Source organism: Eretmochelys imbricata, chromosome 22 (assembly GCF_965152235.1).
Source record: "Eretmochelys imbricata isolate rEreImb1 chromosome 22, rEreImb1.hap1, whole genome shotgun sequence".
NCBI classification, from domain to species: Eukaryota; Metazoa; Chordata; order Testudines; family Cheloniidae; genus Eretmochelys; species Eretmochelys imbricata.
In genome coordinates, this window is record NC_135593.1 from 19,022,037 (window position 1) to 19,040,792 (window position 18,756).

General features: G+C 41.6%; 1 protein-coding gene across 13 annotated transcripts in view; it reads right to left on the reverse strand.

Moving 5' to 3' along the window:
- The window catches only part of SIK3 (SIK family kinase 3), a 152,679-nt gene that overhangs the window by 85,431 nt on the left and 48,492 nt on the right, over nucleotides 1-18,756 (reverse strand). The window contains exon 2 of one of the 13 annotated variants that reach the window (XM_077839975.1): nucleotides 12,444-12,663. The exons of 11 other annotated variants lie outside the window; for them this stretch is intronic. The gene's annotated coding sequence lies outside the window, so the exon portion shown is untranslated. Of the gene's footprint in view, nucleotides 1-10,336; nucleotides 10,386-12,443; nucleotides 12,664-18,756 lie in introns of those variants that run through there. One more of the 13 variants, XM_077839977.1, reaches the window with a different exon arrangement.

Consider the following 18,756-nt stretch of genomic DNA (forward strand, 5'->3'; position numbering starts at 1 on the left):
TGCTGCTGGGTGTGTCCTTACCTGTGTGAATGCTGGTGGAAGTGCAGGACCAGGAACAGGTCTGCAACATGTCACAGCAGCACAGTGTGAGAGGGAGCCCAGGTCAGTGGGTCAGAGGGCTCAGTGGTACCCCAGTTCCAGGTGGCTCCCTGGGGGGAACCCATCACAAGGTGCACACATACACACATAGCCAGAGTCCCTACCCAAAGAGTTAACAATCTCAAAGGGCAAAGACAAAGTGGTACGACGTTACCAGTGCACATTTAGTTATCATTATTCTATTTCAATTATTGCAATATCTGCTACTATGATTGGTAGGCTTATTCTCATTTCAGTTGAGCTGGTTAGACAGAGCACTGGAGGCCTCACAGGACTTGACTAGATACCCAAGAGGGCAACTGAATTCTGAGCAACATTCAATTGTGTTAAATTGACGTTTATGTTAAAGAGTGTGAGAAAAATCTTAGAATAAATAAATATTGGTTACCATGAAGTATACAGTACCGAACAAAGAGGAACTGTCTCCCAATTTAGATATTTGAAGAGGAAGATTAAAATAATTTAGAGAGATTTTCCAGCCACAGAGACCTGCATCCTCCATTTAGAGTTCCAATATGCAGTTATTAGTTGGTGGTTTAAAAAACAAACAAAACAAAACAAAAACAAAAAACAAACAAACAAAAAAACAACTTCCCAGTAAGACACTGGAAGTTGGTGGAAAAACCACTTGAAAAAAAAATCAGCAAAAAGAACAAGGAGGACTTGTGGCACCTTAGAGACTAACACATTTATTTGGGCATAAGATTTTGTGGCTAAAATCCACTTCATCAGATACATGCAATGGAAAATACAGTAGGAAGATATATACCCAGAGAACATGAAAAAATGCCCCTCTGTCATGTACTTTGGCCAAACCAGACAGACTCGACGCAAAAGAATAAATGGACACAAATCAGACGTCAAGAATTAGAACAGTCATAAAACAGTCTGAGAACACTTCAACCTCCCTGGTCTCTCAATTACAGATCTAAAAGTCGCAATTCTTCTACAAAAAACAACTTCAAAAACAGACACCAAAGAGTAACTGCACAACTGGAATTTATTTGCAAACTGGACACCATTAAATTAGGCTTGAATAAAGACTGGGAGTGGATCGGTCATTACACAAAGAAAAACTATTTCCCCATGCTAGTTTTCCCCCTACTGTTACTCACACCTTCCTGTCAACTGTCTGAAATGGGCCATCCTGATTATCAATACAAACATTTTTCTCCTAATAGCCCACCTTAATTGATTAGTCTCGTTAGAGTTGGTACGGCAACACCTTTTTTTTCCCCATGTTCGCCTGTGTGTGTATGTATATATCTTCCTACTGTATTTTCCACTGCATGCATCTGATGAAATGGGTTTTAGCCCACGAAAGCTTATGCCCAAATAAATGTGTTAGTCTCTAAGATACCACAAATACCCCTCGTTCTTTTTGCTGACACAGACTAACACGGCTACCACTCTGAAACCTGAAAAAAATCTTTGCATTTGAGCCTGAGATTACAGAAAGGAGGAGTTAGCATTCTGACCCCTTAGGATAGACTGCCCTGTCTACCTTAAGTGACTGAAGCCCAAATAATAATTAATTTGACACCTGAAAAGTTAAACAGTCAGGATGGGATGCTGTTACATACTCCCTGGGTCAGTGCCATTTCTACACTCTCAGTTTGCATAGCAGCAAGCTCAAAGAGGGGAAACTTGTAACCAGAACTATCAGAGCCCTCTCACAGTTTCTCCACTTGTTGGCCTCTCTACTTTCCAACTAATATCATGTTCAATTCTACATAGTCAAACTCAGAGATTTGTGGGGCCAGAAGATTTTATTTTTCAAACTCTCTCCAGCAAAATTCCTGATTAGCAATTGTGCACCTTCCTCAACCATAGGATGGCCAACCACACAGGTGTTTGGAATTTAACAAGACTGATAGATTTAAATCAACGTAATTTAAATCACCAGTGTTAATCACGACTGAAATAAGCAAGCAGAAAATCTTGATTTAAATCATTCATATTTGCAGTCATACTTTTAGTTATTTTCCTAAAGAAAGGTTGAGATCATTAAAACACTGATTTGCAACTAAATACAGCCTTGCCACTACATTTGGTAGTTTTTGCTCACCAGCAGGCTACACTATATCTATGCACCTTAGAGCAAGAAACAAAAGGGCCTGGGTACACGGGAGTCTTTACCTCTAGGGTAGACTCAAGGCAATTAACACATTTCTGAATGTTTGGAAACTGTCCAAACTAGCCTTTGTTCCACGATACAAATGTCTGAAGCTCACGTATCATGGATCAGCGGAGGTAAACCACAAACATTTGTATCCAGGATCTAACGTCTGGGGAGCATCCAGCCTAGCCTGCTACAAGCATGTTAATCACCATGAATTAACTAGCAATAAGCTCTAGGTAAAAAAAATAAATAAAAGCCCTAAAAGACAATTAATACAAACATCCTGTTTATCGATTTAGATTGTGTTAATATTCATACATGCTTGCTTGAAACAAATACTGTCCAATATGCAACAAAGAAAATAAATCCATGCTGGCACTTCAAGTCCAGACAAAGGAAGCAAAGAGAGAGGCTTAGACACCTGACCAAAAAAGCACTGGATCACACACTGGCTATGAAAAACACACTGCCTACATATTACTCATTCAAATAGGGAGACTACAGCCATCAAGTTTTTCACTAAGCAAAGCACAGCTAGCAGTGATCAGCCCACGCAAGCTGGTTGCTTAATGGAAAGATGCTGAACAGAAAGTGTTTTGTTTGACTTCTTGTGTAACGTGACCTTTCCAGCTGAGGCAACTAAAGATCACAGTGGGACTTGAAGAGGAAGCCCATGCGAAAACAGGTTTGAAAGTGTAACTATTTAGTTAGTAGCATTCATTACAGATACTCCTCTACAGTCCATCTAACCAAGCACCAAGCTACCAGTACGCAAGCGCTCCACTATAATTAAAGACAAAAAACAAACACTTGCTCAAATTGAGAAGGATGGCGGAGGATGTTGCACTTCTCAGCTAATTCACTACAGAGAATATTTTTGCAAAAAGCACTTGAAGATTTAAAAACCAAACAAGTCTGTATAATTAAATCCCACATGGAGTATTTATTTCCATATGCGGATCACAGCATTTTCTGCCTATCTACACAGGAAAATGATAAGAGCATTCTAAAAAGTATCATTCATATAGTATTACCTATTTATGACATCCCTGAAGAGAGAGAGTTGGACGATATGCCAACATGGGTATATTGGTACCGCCCGCTCAGGGTACAGAAGGGTTGATCATCAAAAAAGCAGTTCAAAGCCACAGGAACACTCGTTTAATTTCCTGATCAATGAGCAAATGCAAGTATTATCCCCATCACTCATCGTCAGGAGAGCTGAAAGTAACTTTCTTTTTAAGTTTAGGACTCACAAGTGGATGCTACTGTATTAAACTGTAGCTGCTTTACAGCGTGATGCTTTTACATTGATCTTTCTGATAGCAAGTGGAGGTACTTACACGGCTAGAGGTGTCTTCTCCTCACAGCCACACCTAGTTGCCAGTAACAATTAGTAAGGAAGCTATAATGCCTAAATTCTTTGTGCCAGATTTAAAGTTAATAATATCACAAATTCAGACATAATGGAGGTATTCTTAAAAGCACTCAGTAGTGGCCTATTTCCACTGATATTCATGGTAAAACTCCTATGACTTCAATGGGAGCAGAGTTAGACTAATACCCAGTGCTTTTGAATATGCCACTTTAAATGCTTTGCCAGAATTAAGTACTTTATGGGACAGATTTTAACAGTTACGCATATGATCACTTGCAAAAATAACTGGGGCAACCTTGTGCTCAACTGGAATGCACAACAGCTGTGCACACTAAGGAATCTGCAGGTGCAAATGGCTAATGAGATGCCTAAGAGAATATTAAAGATGCATTTTGTAATTAATATTTCAAAAATCACATTATACGCATGCATTCTATGTAAATTCAGTGCAGCAAGGAGCTCCCAACACCGGAGGAACAAGTACACTCAGTGCGAATAGGTTACATTTAATAAATTAATGAGTTACCGTTTATCCTTCTAGGTTACTGTTTAGCCTTCTAAATTAAGACACTAGTAAATCTAGAAAAAAAATTATTCTTGTTTACCCAAGTGTTACCTCGCTGAAAATTATCAACCCTGCAATTTTCATCCATGTCTAGTCAAACTTCAGTTTGTGAATGTGGTTCTGTAACAGAGGTTGCCTGCAATAGCAGGAGACTAGACTCAATGACCCAGAAGGTCCCCTCTAGTCCTATGATGCCTCTCAGGTGACAGTGAACAACTTTTGTCATTTTTGGAGAAGCAGCAGTGTTAATACTGATCATTCAAATTATAGATGTGATGCTAACACTACCGTCCTTCTTTCAAAGGCCAGCACCAAGAAGTGATAAACTGTCAGAAACAGCATCAGAGTAACAGCTGATCTCAAAAGAATATTTTTGCTTTAGACTGACTGCAAGTGCATCTTCAAACAAACCATTTTCTTGTCACCTGTAGTGAGGAAAGCTGAAAGTCAAAGCTACTCTCTGTTGTATTAATTTAGATGGAATACAGGGGCCCAAAGACGTCAACATAACCCAGTCACTGCCCAACATTAAACAGTGTTAAACAAGATCCAGGGTTTGTTATAGGGAGACTTCAGCCTGCTTAGTTCCATGGCAAACACATCATTAAACATCCTTTTAACCTTTTATTAAAGATAAAGAAAAGAAGGAAAAACCAGTTAAAACAAACATTTGGAAGTATTAAAAAAGGCTTTCATTTTAACACTCCCTTGTTTCCTTTTCCTTTAGCTGGAGAATTTTTAGAAGAAAAAACCCCCTTGTTTGACAGTCTCTTAGATTGTACGAAAAGTGGTAATAACTGTCCTTTGGGGGAAAGCAAAAAGAAATGAGTTCTGATGGGCTAGAGCTTGTTATTGTTGCTGTTTAAGTCCAACCCCATTTCATCCAAGGTGATGTTTGGGATTTAGTTGGAGCTGGCAGAAGTGGCAATGTCATCTGGGTCCCACTTTCAGGCCAGGCCAGGCCAGGCCATCACTCAGGATCGGGATAACAAAGGCCAGGGTCCCGATGAAGTCGCTCACTCCACTAGCCTTTCCACTGTTCTTCTGCTTTTTGCCCTAAAGAAATATTTCTTTAAGGACCCCAGAAAAGGAGTGATGGGTGGACTAGCCCATTCTCTTAACTATTTTGTCCACCAGCTGGCCTAGTATCCAACACACCAATTTTGGTTTGTTAATTTCCAATTCCACATCTTCTGTTTTCCCCAAGCATGATTTTAAAGTAGTCCTTGAACCATATCAGGAGGCCCTTTTGTTTAGACTAATTCAGTCTCTCTCCTTGTCGTACCTTTTCCCTTCATCATTTGTTATAGGTAATCGTGACATCTAATGAACTTCCACATTTCTACAGGTGAAATTACAGTTAGAGTAAACCTATAGGCCTAATTACCACAACACCTCCAAAGCTAAAAGCTCTTAGTTTGTATTTCACTTGCAGGTATTTTGTATTCTAGGGTTTGTTACAAGGGAAGTTTACCAGCATAACTATACTGGCCTAATCATGCCTCTAAATTTCCCTGTGTACACAAGCCCCTAGGAAGATCAGCTCTTTCCATTGTATCAGCAACTCACCTTATTCACAACAGCAGTCAGAACAGGCGGCTCTAACTAATGATCTGACTGTGTGAGAATACAATGTGATTATTTAGGAAAATCAGAACGGTCAGAAGTAGGAGTCCTCCTTTCCGCCTCAAATTCCATATGGCTAACCTGTCACATATGAACTAGAAGTGCTCTTGCTCCAGAACACTGAGTCCACAAACATTCCTTTCTCTAAAGATCGACTAAGAGGGTATATGCCCTAGTACAACAGTGTTATAACCTGTCACCACTGTAGATCTGGGGCCTAGTTACCGAGTTAGTTCAGAGGTGTCAGTTTAATCTTAGAGAGAGGTGTTAGTATCACAGAATCACCACACAGGGAAGTCTGAACAGGAGGTCACAAGGACTGGTCATAGCACAGTGCACACAGCAGATGAGGACAGAGATTCGCTGGCAGAGCTGTGGGGGAAGCCAAGGACTGGAGCACCAGATCATGCTGCAGGGTCAAGCCTGAGGTGCACTAAGCTATGTGGGGAGTCATAGCTGATGTCTTCCTGAATATCATTCAGTTAAATGGTGCAGAACAAGCAGACAGATCCTTTATCTGCAGCTTAATAAAGGCTACATCCAAATGCCAGTGTTAAATTAGGTTACCCAGCAGTGCCATTTGCTTCAACCACTGATGCGCTCAGCCAGATCTCCCTGAGAGAGCAGATATTTCTAATCAACTCCAAGACCTGAGCTTTTTCTATATTTGAGACGTGCACATTATGTTTGATACGATTTCTTTCTGCTTTCCATTCCACTAGGTCTCCTAGACTGATGGGAACAACAATATACGCCCTGGAGAGATAGAGGGAAGCCAGTTAACTGTATCCTTCTAGCTACTCTCACACCATGCCAGATACCTTTGAAGAACTCAGAAACATAGCTCATTTGGAATAGATAACTCCCAGTGGAGTGAGGGAAAGATACAAGGGCTTCACTGAGCCTTCCACTGGATTCCAACAGCACCTAATACCAAATGGAAACTTAAGGAAATCAGAGACAAAGAAAAAAATGACATTAACAGTGGGAGCGAGCTTGGAAGAGCTGGAGAGCTACAACATAGCTCTGGTACATCAGTTTGATGATGCCGTGCGATATATGCACACAGTGCATTACTATGGAGACTCAGTAACAAACAATAACTATTCTTCGATGTCCCGTAACACTGACTCAGAGCTTACGCTATCGACCCATTCCTGCCAGAGAGATGGAGCGCATCTGGCACATGTGAAGCAGGACCCATGTGATTAGCACTCTGGTCAGTTCAGATCCATGGACTCCAGAAGAGATACATTACTAGCTATAAGAAAAGGAGTACTTGTGGCACCTTAGAGACCAACCAATTTATTTGAGCATATACTCAAATTGGTTGGTCTCTAAGGTGCCACAAGTACTCCTTTTCTTTTTGCGAATACAGACTAACATGGCTACTACTCTGAAACCTGTCATTACTAGCTATATCGTACCATATTACCCATTGCTCAGTCCTAATGACATAGCAAATGTCACCATTTATGCCCCAACACCACAAATATGAGGGTGGTGCAGCAGTCCCATTGCATTCCACACTGACAACCAACAGTGATCAAGTCATTGCACAAGCAAAAGCAACAGCCTCTCCTGTTTCCAGAATTTAAGTGGGCAGTTGGGCCTGCAGGAGTGAGCTTTCACAACAGCACAGGAGGTAGAAAAACCCCTGGGGTTTGTCCACATATCCCACCACGCAGAAAAGTTTAGGTTCAACCTCTTACGTTCTTTTTCCACAGAGTTCTTCAGACATTCATAAAACAAATCTACTAGCGAAGTTTCTTCTCTTATTTGCTCTACAGTCTTAAATAAAGCCCAGATAAACAAGCAAGACATAGTCCAGGGGTAGGCAACCTATGGCACGCTGCCAAAGGCGGCTCACGAGCTGATTGGCAGTGGCACTCACACTGCCAGAGTCCTGGCCACCGGACCGGGGGGCTCGGCATTTTAATTTAATTTTAAATGAAGCTTCTTAAACATTTTAAAAACCTTATTTACTTTACATACAACAACAGTTTAGTTATATATTATAGACTTATAGAAAGAGACCTTCTAAAAACGTTAAAATGTATCACTGGCACGCGAAACCTTAAATTAGAGTGAATAAATGAAGACTCGGCACACCGCTTCTGAAAGGTTGCCGACCCTGACAGAGTCATTCAAATGGCAATGCACATATTACTCACATCTGGAGCCACTTTGCATTGGCATATGCACATTAATCAATGCTGGAAACAAAGAGCTGAACTTCAGGCTTTTGTTGGTGACCTTACATAACAAATGCTGGCTTTGTGGTGTGCAGCTGTAATGCAACTCCTTGTCTTTGAGTGGTCAGTCTGATGGCTCAGGTGCACACGTTTCTCAAGTGAGCTGTCACCATAAATCGGCCTGTGTCTATGAGGCCGCTAATAGAGTAACCTATCCACAGGTAATGGCGGTGAAATTTGCAACAAGAGAAAAGGTCCCACAAAGGGGGCATTTGCTCTTCAGTTTGACAGTCTAAGAAGGTAGATAGGAGGGCACCTTTTACTGAACCAACGTAACCTCTCTTTTGACAGGATTAAAGGCTAAAATGGAGGCGTCTCCTCTCTAACAGGAACTGATTAGCTGGCCTTCTGTAGTCTTCTTTCCAGCAGTTCATATCCATACAGAGAAATATTTTTAATCTCATGAGAAGAATAAAATTGCCAAAAGGAAAATTCTCCATTGCACGTATGAAAATGACGGAACAGATCAGCCCAGGCCATTTTATAGCAAACCGGTGGCTCGAAAATAAATATTGCCAACACCTGAAAGATGAGAATTGGAGGACCAACGTGTTTGTGCATGAAGAAATTGCATTTGCTCAACAATGAAGTTCTCACCTTCTCCACATCCTCTCCAAGACCAACACCACCTCTCGTACTTTGCAGAACGTGAAGAAAATGCTGAGGGCATTTTGAGAAAAGTCAGTCATGCCAATTCCTCTAGGTTGTTGGGACTTTCATACTCTACTTGTCAGAGTTCTGTACTCTGCTGTGACTGTTCTTGGCCCGCAGAGGGACCAATCAATTTTATCCAAATGACAAAAGCATAACATTCAGACCTACAGTTCAATATGCTAGCTAAACACTGAAAGGAGATTGCTTTCAGGTGCCTGAGAGCAGCCGTCTATAAGCAGCCCTGGATCTCTGCATCTCAGGTAGAGCGGTTGGTGTCTCAGAAAGTAAATACAACCAGAATACTTGCTCTTTATTTTCAAGTTTAATATTAAAACTGTATTGCCTTTGCAGTCTTTCCTTTGCAAAACAAAACTAAAATACAAGCAAGCCTACACACAGCATTCCTGTCTGCCATTCCATTTGTGCTGCGAGCTCAGAAATCACAAGCTAAGCAGAATCATACCTGGTCAGTATTTAGAAGTGAGATCTTGAAGGGAAAAACCTGTGTTGTGAGAAGTACATTGGGTGACACTCTTTCCTCTGAGTACTGACTATAATGCTCCTGATTTGTGCTAAAGAGTTCTGTGCTGCTAGACATGGCATCTTCTGATTGAGATACCCCTTGTCGTCCGTCCCATCCCACTGCCCCTTGCAGTCATTAGAGAACCCACAGCACTTTTTGTATGAGCCCTTGGGAGATCTCAATATTACTTTTCCTCCCAAAATTCCCCTTCTGGTTTTAATTAGAGGCAGGATTCTTCTTCACTTCTTGTCTTAAACTACTCAATATGGCTGTGTGCTGTTAACTACCAAGTTCCACCCCAGGACAGTGCTGGATGCATTTCTGTGTTGGTCAGAGTGGATGTAACAATTCCTGGAGGGGCTTTATGAGACATCTGAATAAAAAAAGCATGCGGACTGTATTATGTCCTGTTCCTTATCCCAACCCAAGTTGGGAGAGACTCCCTATAGCACTGTCATTTCTAGGCACAATGGAATGCATCAAAAGCGCCATGGCAGGCTCAGTAGAAATCCTTTGGTTTATGCATAACTATTTAAACATTAATGTCAAAATTCAAAACCAAATCCTTCTAAGAGTTTATTAGCAATGCAGTTCAGTCAGCATCAACAGTGAAGGGATTTCAGAAACAGGATTGACAGTCGGATGGCTATGAACTAATTTAGTCCTTTGTCTTCCTCCTACTCTATACGCCTATTCACTTTTGCAGAAACTCCAGAATTTGGGATGGCGTCCTTTGGCTGTTAAGCTACTGGGGGATGATGCAGCAGCACTGAACGCTGCCTGCCACACAGGAATATTACTGTATCAGGAATCACTGTCAGGTAGATCACAAACTCACCAGCACAACTGTGGGGTCAGGGGGAGGGGAGAGAGAGAGACAGAGAGCGCGAGCGAGCGTGGGCAGAAGCAACATTGGTTAAAATAATTCTGATCACCATTTGTGAGATGCACTGTTGCAGGGATGGGGAATTCTACTTCCCTTCTCCCACAATGGAAGTTATTTTATATGCATCTGAAGTCTGGAGTAAGACAGCTACCAACCTAAGGGGCTGATCCTACAAACCCTTGCTCACATCAGCAATCCTTCCTCCTGAAGTCAAGAGTGACTACTAACCTCACTACAGGTTAAGATTCTTTGTATCTGATGTGTGGCAGGCCACTTGAATCCACTTGATTATTATGAGGACTGATGGCAATCCACTGAAGTGATGAAATGCATGTGAAAAGCTGGAAGACTTCAATCCAGATGTATAAGTGAAAAACTGCAACTTGTGAAGTCCAGTGTTGTAAACTCTTGTGATTTTATCGTGTCACGATGATTTGGTATTTTTCTTAAGGCCCCAGCTCTTCAAGTCTTGTTATTTTGTGAGAATCTCCGCTTTAAAAAAAAAAGTTAATTTCTGGCCTTGTGGTTGCAGAGAAAAGTTTGAAAATGTCCCAGTTGCACCCTCAAGGTTTAACAAACAGAAAGCAAATAAAAAGAACCCAATGTTTATTTAAAAAAAAAAAACACGATTTTTCAACACTTTGGTGGAGATAGCAATACTGGAAACCATTGATATCCTAGATGTCCAATTTCTACATACTTGTCTAGATGGGGAAATTCAGCAGCATAATTAGATCTGTATAATTATATTACTATAGCTGCACTGGTACAACTCCCGAGGTGAACAATTTTATTCCCACACAGCCTTATACTAGCATAACTACTGCAGTATAATTATACTGGTAAGTTGCCCCAAGAACGTGCATGTTTGTGAAAATGGAACTGAAGCTACTGAATTCCAAAGTTGAGTTTTGAAACTTTTGGCAGCAGGCAGCTTCTTAATGAAAACAGTAGACTGTCTGCAAAGAGAAACATAACATTCCACATTCTGGCAGCAGTGGGGCATGAGAAAGGATGGCAGTTGAGCACAGAAACTATGACATCTTTGCCGTGATGTAGCACTTCCAGAACATCAGTCACTGTGCTGAGTTCATCTAGCCCATTACCAGAAAATTTGCACTTTGTTGTACAGCAAGAGGTGAAAGTTTCTCTGAATAAAATTGCTCCTGCAGAGTGAGAGCGAGGAGTTCCACTGTCTGGGGGGGAGAACCCCTGCCAAATGCAGAACGCTTCTCTGTTCTGGAGGCTGGGGAATGTCAGTAACATCCTGAAGGCTTGGGCACTCAACTGACTGGTTGAAGATTTTTGGAAGAAAGAAATTAGAAGTCAAGAATGTCCTACAAACAATGAGTAAGATAAAGCCCTCTCTCCCCCAAACTGTGCCTTCATTTCAGTGGAGCTATTGTAGTCTGTATTCAATATGACCCTATTCTCCTATGCTCACCACAATCACCCCACACAGTCAGTCACAGCACTGCATTTCTACACAGTCCATTTCCCCCAGCCATTTAATTTCTTTAAAGAAAAATAAACATATATGGAGAGTTTAAAGTTACCTCCAGCGGCTGCTCAAAAACACTAATGTAACACACCTATCATCACACATTTTGTTCACTGGGATCAGAATTATGACTGCTGAATTCCCCACAAGAGGCAAGGGAGGTATTGCAAGAGACACACTGAAGAGGAATAAACGAGCCATTTAATCATACTGCAAATAATACTCACTCACTTTTGTAAAGCTGATAAGAGGTGATACAAGTGCTAAGTGTCATTTCAGTCTACAACAAGGACATAACTAAAGGGCAATTTTCAGCTGTAAACCAAGAAGCAGGTCTACCTGCAGAGCAGGGGAGACAGCCCAAGCAGTTTGCCCAGGAGCATGACAATCAACCTCAGCTTTGTTGACTTGATGCATAGGGAATGCCTACATTGCACAGTATTAGCATGATTAAACATGACTGGTCAAAAGAGTTAGCAGACATGATACTGATTAGGACTTAGCTGTCAGTACAGACCAGGTCAAATCATGCCAGCTAAGCACAGTTTGACCCAGAACTGAAAACATTTGCAGGCTCAAGTGACAGAAACCAGCCCTGCCACTGCCTCAGACAGTTTTGGAAGTGTGTATAAGATTTCTTATACAGTAGAACCTCAGAGTTACACCTCGGGAATGGAGGTTGTTTGTAACTCAGAAATGTTCCCAACTCTGAACAAAACATTATGGCTGTTCTTTCAAAAAAGTTTACAGCTGAACATCGACTTAATACAGCTTTGAAACTTCATTATGCAGAAGAAAAATGTTGCTTTCCCTTTTGTTGTTTTAGTAGCTTACATTTACCACAGTACTGTACTGTATTCACTTCTCTTTGTCTCTGCTGCTGCCTGACTGTGTACTTCTGGTTCCAAATGAGGTGTGTGGTTGACTGGTCAGTTTCTCACTCTGAGGTTCTACTGTACCACATTCTTCGCTCAGGGTGGTGTATGAAGTCTCCTGGTCCCAACTGCTGCTACCCTTTCTTCTGTGGCATAGCAAAGGCTGCAATTTTCTGACACTAAAAGTCAATGCAAATACATGGCAAGATTTAGCAATCCAAATTCTAGATGTTCAAATCCAAAGGATTCAAATAAAAGGTGTATCTAGCATTTCACTGCACTTTTTGCTATAAATCATCCCATTCTGTTTTCAATTTAACAAATCTGCATTGTATGCAATCTACCCCATTACCCTTCTATTTAGTGCTCTCTGTTAGAGGGAAAGAAACAGTCAAACTCAGAGGCTGGTCAAACTTTTGGGAGTATCCTCTAACAGTCTAATGGTTAAGAGTATGCATGTACAAATGAGGACTCCTGACTCACTATAAGACTTCAGCTATCCCTTATAAAAAGATGTTAGTTAAGCTCCTGTGAAGTATCATCTGTGAATGCTTTTAAAGTGGGTCTACACTGCAGACAAAAACCTGCAGCAGGCCTGTGCTAGCTGACTTGAGACCATGGGGCTCAGGCTAAGGGGCTGCTTAATGGCGGTGTAGACTTCAGGCTCAGGCTGGAGCCAGGGCTCCAAGACCCTCACCCTTTGCAGGTCTCCCTTCAGCATAGACTGGCTACACAGGAGGCCGTACAGCTGTGCTGCTGCAAGGTCTGTCGTGTAGACAGCCATAGGCAAAGTCTACAATTGCAGAGTTTTTGCGCTGTCAGTTTCCAAAGGTGATAGTGGACTGGTGAAAGAAAAGCGCTGGTTTGCGTACTCACTCGCTTCCACAGGCATCACAGTGTTTACATTTGCAGCATTTCCATGATGGAGGAGAGCAGCGCTCTGAGGGCAGCTATCCCACAGTGCAGCTCTCTCCATTTTGACGATAGGTCTTGTGGGAAGGGGGGTGGAGGGATCGTAGGGCATCATGGGTCCCTGACCAGCCTCCTCTCTCCAAACACTGATCAGCTCCAGGAGCTCAGCATTTGCTTGTCACCTGGCCAGATAAGTGAGCACTTGCCAAGAAAACAGGAAGGGGAGTTTCAAAGTTCCCGGGGCTTTTCACGGGGAGGGGTGGACGTCTGTTTACCTGGCGTCAGAGCAGCAGAGTTGCTGGCCAGAGTGATCACCAAGGCACTGTGGGATATCCTGTGGAGGCTAAAAACTCTGTAAGCAGGAAGAATGTGTCTTCACTTGCACATCACCGCAAAAGCATCACTGGTAAGAGATGTACACCTCTCGTGAAGGTGGTTTTCTTTTTGCAATGAAACTTCTGAGTTTCACTGCTAAAAGTCATTGGCAAGTGTAGACGCTCCCACAGTTTTTGTGCAGAAAAGGGACTTTTTCCACTTTAAATGGCAAGTGTAGACATGCCCTTAGGGAAAGTAACATTCAGAAATGGATAATACTGGTAAGAGTGAGTCAGTCTCTCTCTCACACACACACAGAACACTTCTAAGTTTATTGCCACAAGTTCTATTAAAATTAAAGTCAAGACGAATCATTGGCCTTGCCTACACACAGAAGTTTCACTAGGTTGATTCAGAAACTGGTTTTAGTTAATTTAGTTAAACTGGTGCAAACCCCTGTGTGGACAAACACAACCTGGTTCATATCAATTTATATTAACCAGCCTACATAAATCAATTTTAAAACCAATTTTAGTTAAATTGGTGTAACTTGCGGGCAGACAAGGCCTAAACCCACTCTTCATTCAAAAGCAGATTTAAGCATAGTGCCTCAGCCTAGTCCCAACTGGACATTTTTCCGTCACACAATTTGGCTTGCTGGCAGTCTGACTTGAGGCGCAGAGACGTGAAACAAATCAGAAATGAGGGGAGGTGACGAGGGAAATCACGCTGAGGAAGTTACCCAGCACTGGCCCACATTCCAGGGAGCATGGACCAAGTGCTCTGATTACCCCCATATTTTCATGACACTGGCTATGAAGGTAATGGGACATGTCTGGAAAGGCCTAGTAAATCAGTGATACAACGCAGATTGCTCAAGTCTTATCTGCTGTCTTTCCCACACATGTACAGAGGTGCACATCACACTGCACGTGGGAGTCGAGATGAAAAGCAGCTTGCATGTGTTCAGCTCTGCACCTCATCATCAGTGGAGGAAAGCTGAGCATCTGAGGGGGAGAGAAAAGAGAAGGGGGAGAGGTGCAAGGACGTCATCAGGGTGCATAGATCCTGCGGGAGGCCAGGTTGCCTGGAAACAGAACAGGGAAGAAGAGGAGGAAAAGCCATTAGTTGGAAGAAAGCTGAAATGCTTTTTATAAAGCAAGTTCAACCCGTGCCTCAGCAGGGCCACTGTGGGGAGTCTAATCAGCCCGGCTCCAGATATTCAAGTGTGTGCAACTGCTGCGGAGACGGATTTTTTAAAAGTATATTTCAAACTGTACATTAATCACAGTGACCAATTCTATTATCATGTGAAATGTGTTAGTGCACTAAAATGTGTGAGATGTAGATTTATGTTTGCTCCGTTTCGCACCAGTTAATAGAAAGATCGGTATAAACTCATTTGTTATAGCTCATGACATCACAGTCTAGAATAAAAAGTTACAGAGTCCTGTGACAACAGCTATCAGGTCATCATGTAGTCTACATCTAGACCTCCAAGTTTATAAAAGCCAGTCTAGAGATCTATTCTGCCCCATTTAAGCAATCAATATGAAGTTAATACATGGATTTTACTGTACTGATTTTTATTTATTTATTTTTTTAAACACCCTGTGGAAGAGCAGACCAACAACAGATCATCTACTCTGTCAGTTGGGCCTGTCTGTGCTAACGTTAGTGATACCTAGTGTAATATTCCACTTCATGAATGCTGAAATCTGGATGTATCTGAGAATGCTGGGAGAAGATGCTGTAAATCACAAGACACCACCGTCTCCATCCACTGGCTGGGAGGAAATCACACCCAAGCATTTGTACTGGTGTAGTTGATTGATGAGAGTTAGCCACTATCAGAATGAGAAAAGCACAGTCCGTTCCATCGTTGGTGGGATTCCAGCTGAATAATATTATGGTTAATTCCAGCAAACGAACAAACCAGCAGCCCTGTTCAACTCCTCTGTACGTCACTGACCTGGGCATCCCAATGAACAGGTAATGGTGGGAGTACACAAAGGAGCTCATCAATTTGTTCATTTATAAAGGACAATCACCTCTTCACTTTAGGGCTTTTCTACAAGAAGGATATTTTTCAGTTTTACTGTTTCTACGGATAAGACTGCTAAGGTAAATACATAGAGAGGAACATCTGAAAAAGGTCTCTAGAACAGGGGCTGTCTAATGAGTGCCTCACACTCCAACGAAAGATTATTATTATTCCTCACACCTGACCACCTATTTATGTGTGGTTTTTAAACGCTTGGAGATGCACTTTAGATTTAAGACACTTTCTTTAGATGCACTTCTAAAATCTTAAGGGCATTTTACTGCAAAATTGTCAAACAGCCAATACTAATAAAACTAAAAACCAACTGTCTCTAACAAGGTCAGATCAGTGAAACAACTGTGATAAAATATCATATTAAAGTGATAGGGTATCCTGTAAAAGAAAGAGTGCATCCCATTAAACTGCAAACTGATTTACTGTTACCGTGACCAGAACCAATTGACAATGGGAGCAGGACTCAGGCCAAACATTTCAGCTAATGTGTCCAATTCATTCCGCCTGCCAGTGTCAAGACCAGCTTGTAAGATCACCTGTCTCTTAATGAACATGTTTCTTAGCTTACTAATGTTCTCGCTGCTGTCAGCAGAGCTGGAGGGAATGTCAGCCCAGCAAGACTGTTACTCACTGACACTACATTAGAGCACAAGAACATCAGAGTTGCTTAGCAGCAGTTTTGGAAACGTAGTCACATGCAGGAAGAAAGTTGTCACAGCCGGCTGTGTACCAAGAATGTCGAACAGCAGCAGCCACCCGTCTCTCTGCTGAGTAACTGAACTACACAGAATAGCTTCCCTGCAGTGTGCATGAGGGAAGATGGAGGAAGAGCCATGCTCAATCTTTTTAAAGTATGCTTTGGGAACTACTAACCCCCCAATACCAGCACAGAGCTGTTGGGATACTGGGAATACAACAGATTTTTTAAAAAGGGATAATACTGTAGCAAAGTCCGCTAAATATACTCTTCGCTCAAATTAAGACTCAAACAATGAATACTTTTTGATGACACGGAAAGAGCTTGAGGTCAACATTAATAAAGCTGTTTAGCAAACCATCAGATAATTATGAAGCTGGAGAGAGAAAGCTATTCTAGTCATGCTTCCTCTGATGGCCAACCCGATTGCTACTGGGTGCTTTACTGAGCAGCCTGTCCAAGGTCTTTGTACATGATCTGCAGAAGTTAAAGAAATGTTTTTTCAGGCCCTGTAAGATGTTCAAAGCTAAAGCAACAGCCTACACCAGATTTAGAACATGTCATACCTGAGACAGTGTTATGACCAAATGATCAATGTGAAATGTACATGTGAAATGAGTGCAGAATATTGAGCATGAATGGCTTTGAAAGGAGAAATTTGTCCTAAACCTGGGAGATCGCAGCTCAGAATTTATTGACATGGTCATGCACTAGTAAAAATAATGACAAGTTTTTCAATACAATATTAGGGCATGACTGGGAAAAAAACCCATAGTTTAATAACCATGCGCTTTCATCACTGACAATTGTCAAAGTGTATGTGGGGATTTTTCCATCATCCAGTGATGAAGATCACAACTGGAAAGTGTCTGCAATGACACTTCTAGACATTGAATAAACCTGGCAGAAAGGAGGAGGGGGAAGTGGTTTCTTTTCAGTCCAGTATTTTGACAACCAAATGGTGAGAAAAGAAAAAGCAGATGACAGCTTTAAAAAAAATAAAATAAGCTCCATAGATTCCAAAGCCAGAAGGTACCATCATGATTATCTAGTTTGACCTCCTGTATACCACAGGCCATAGAACTGACCCAAAGTAATTCCTAGAGTAAATCTTTTAGAAAAAGATCTAATCTTGATTTTTAAATGGCCAATAATGTAGACTCCACCACCACCCTTGGTAAATTGTTCCAATGGTTAATTACTCTCATTGTTAAAACATTTAGGTCTTATTTCCAGTCTGAATTTGTCTAGCGTCAACTTCCAGCCATTGGATCATTTTCTATCTTGTCTCTCATAGACTGAAGAGCCCATTATCAAATATTTGTTCCCCTTGTACATACCTGTAGACTGATGAAGTCACTCCTTAACCTTCTCTTACCTAAGATAAAGAGATGGAGTCAAGGAGCTCAATCCACGATAAGGCACAATTTCTAATCCTCCAATCATTCTCGTGGCTCCTCTCTGAACCCTCTGCAGTTCATCAACATCCTTCTTGAATTGTGGACACGAGAATCAGACACTGTATTCAGGTAACAATTGCAACAGTGCCAAATACAGAAATAAAATAACCTCTCTACCATCCTGCAGCAAAAAAACTTCAAGATCAGACTTCAAAGAGAAACTGCTGAGCTTCAAAAAGAACAGGAGGACTTGTGGCACCTTACAGACTAACAAATTTATTAGCACATAAACTTTCGTGGGCTACAGCCCACTTCATCGGACGCATAGAATGGAACATATAGTATGAAGATATATATATACAAACACACACACACACACAGATAAGTTGGAAGTTGCCATATCAACTGTGAGGGCTAATTAGTTAAGATGAGCTATTATAGGCAGGAGAAAAAAAAACTTTTGTAGTGATAATCAAGATGGCCCATTTAGACAGCTGACAAGAAGGTGTGAGGATACATAACTTAGGGAAATAGATTCAATTTGTGTAATGACCCAGCCACTACGCTGAGCTTCAGTTCATTTGCAAATTTGACACCATCAGCTCAGGACTAAACACAGACTGTGACTGGCTCGCCAACTACAAAAGCAGTTTCTCCTCCCTTGGTATTCACACCTGAACTGCTAGAAGAGGGCCTCATCCTCCCTGATTGAACCCACCTCGTTATCCCTAGCCTCATTCTTGCTTGCATATTTATACCTGCCTCTGGAAATTTCCACTACATGCATCTGATGAAGTGGGTATTCACCCCACGAAAGCTTATGTTCCAATACGTCTCTTAGTCTATAAGGTGCCGCAGGACTATTTGCCTCTCTACTAGAGATTCCCCT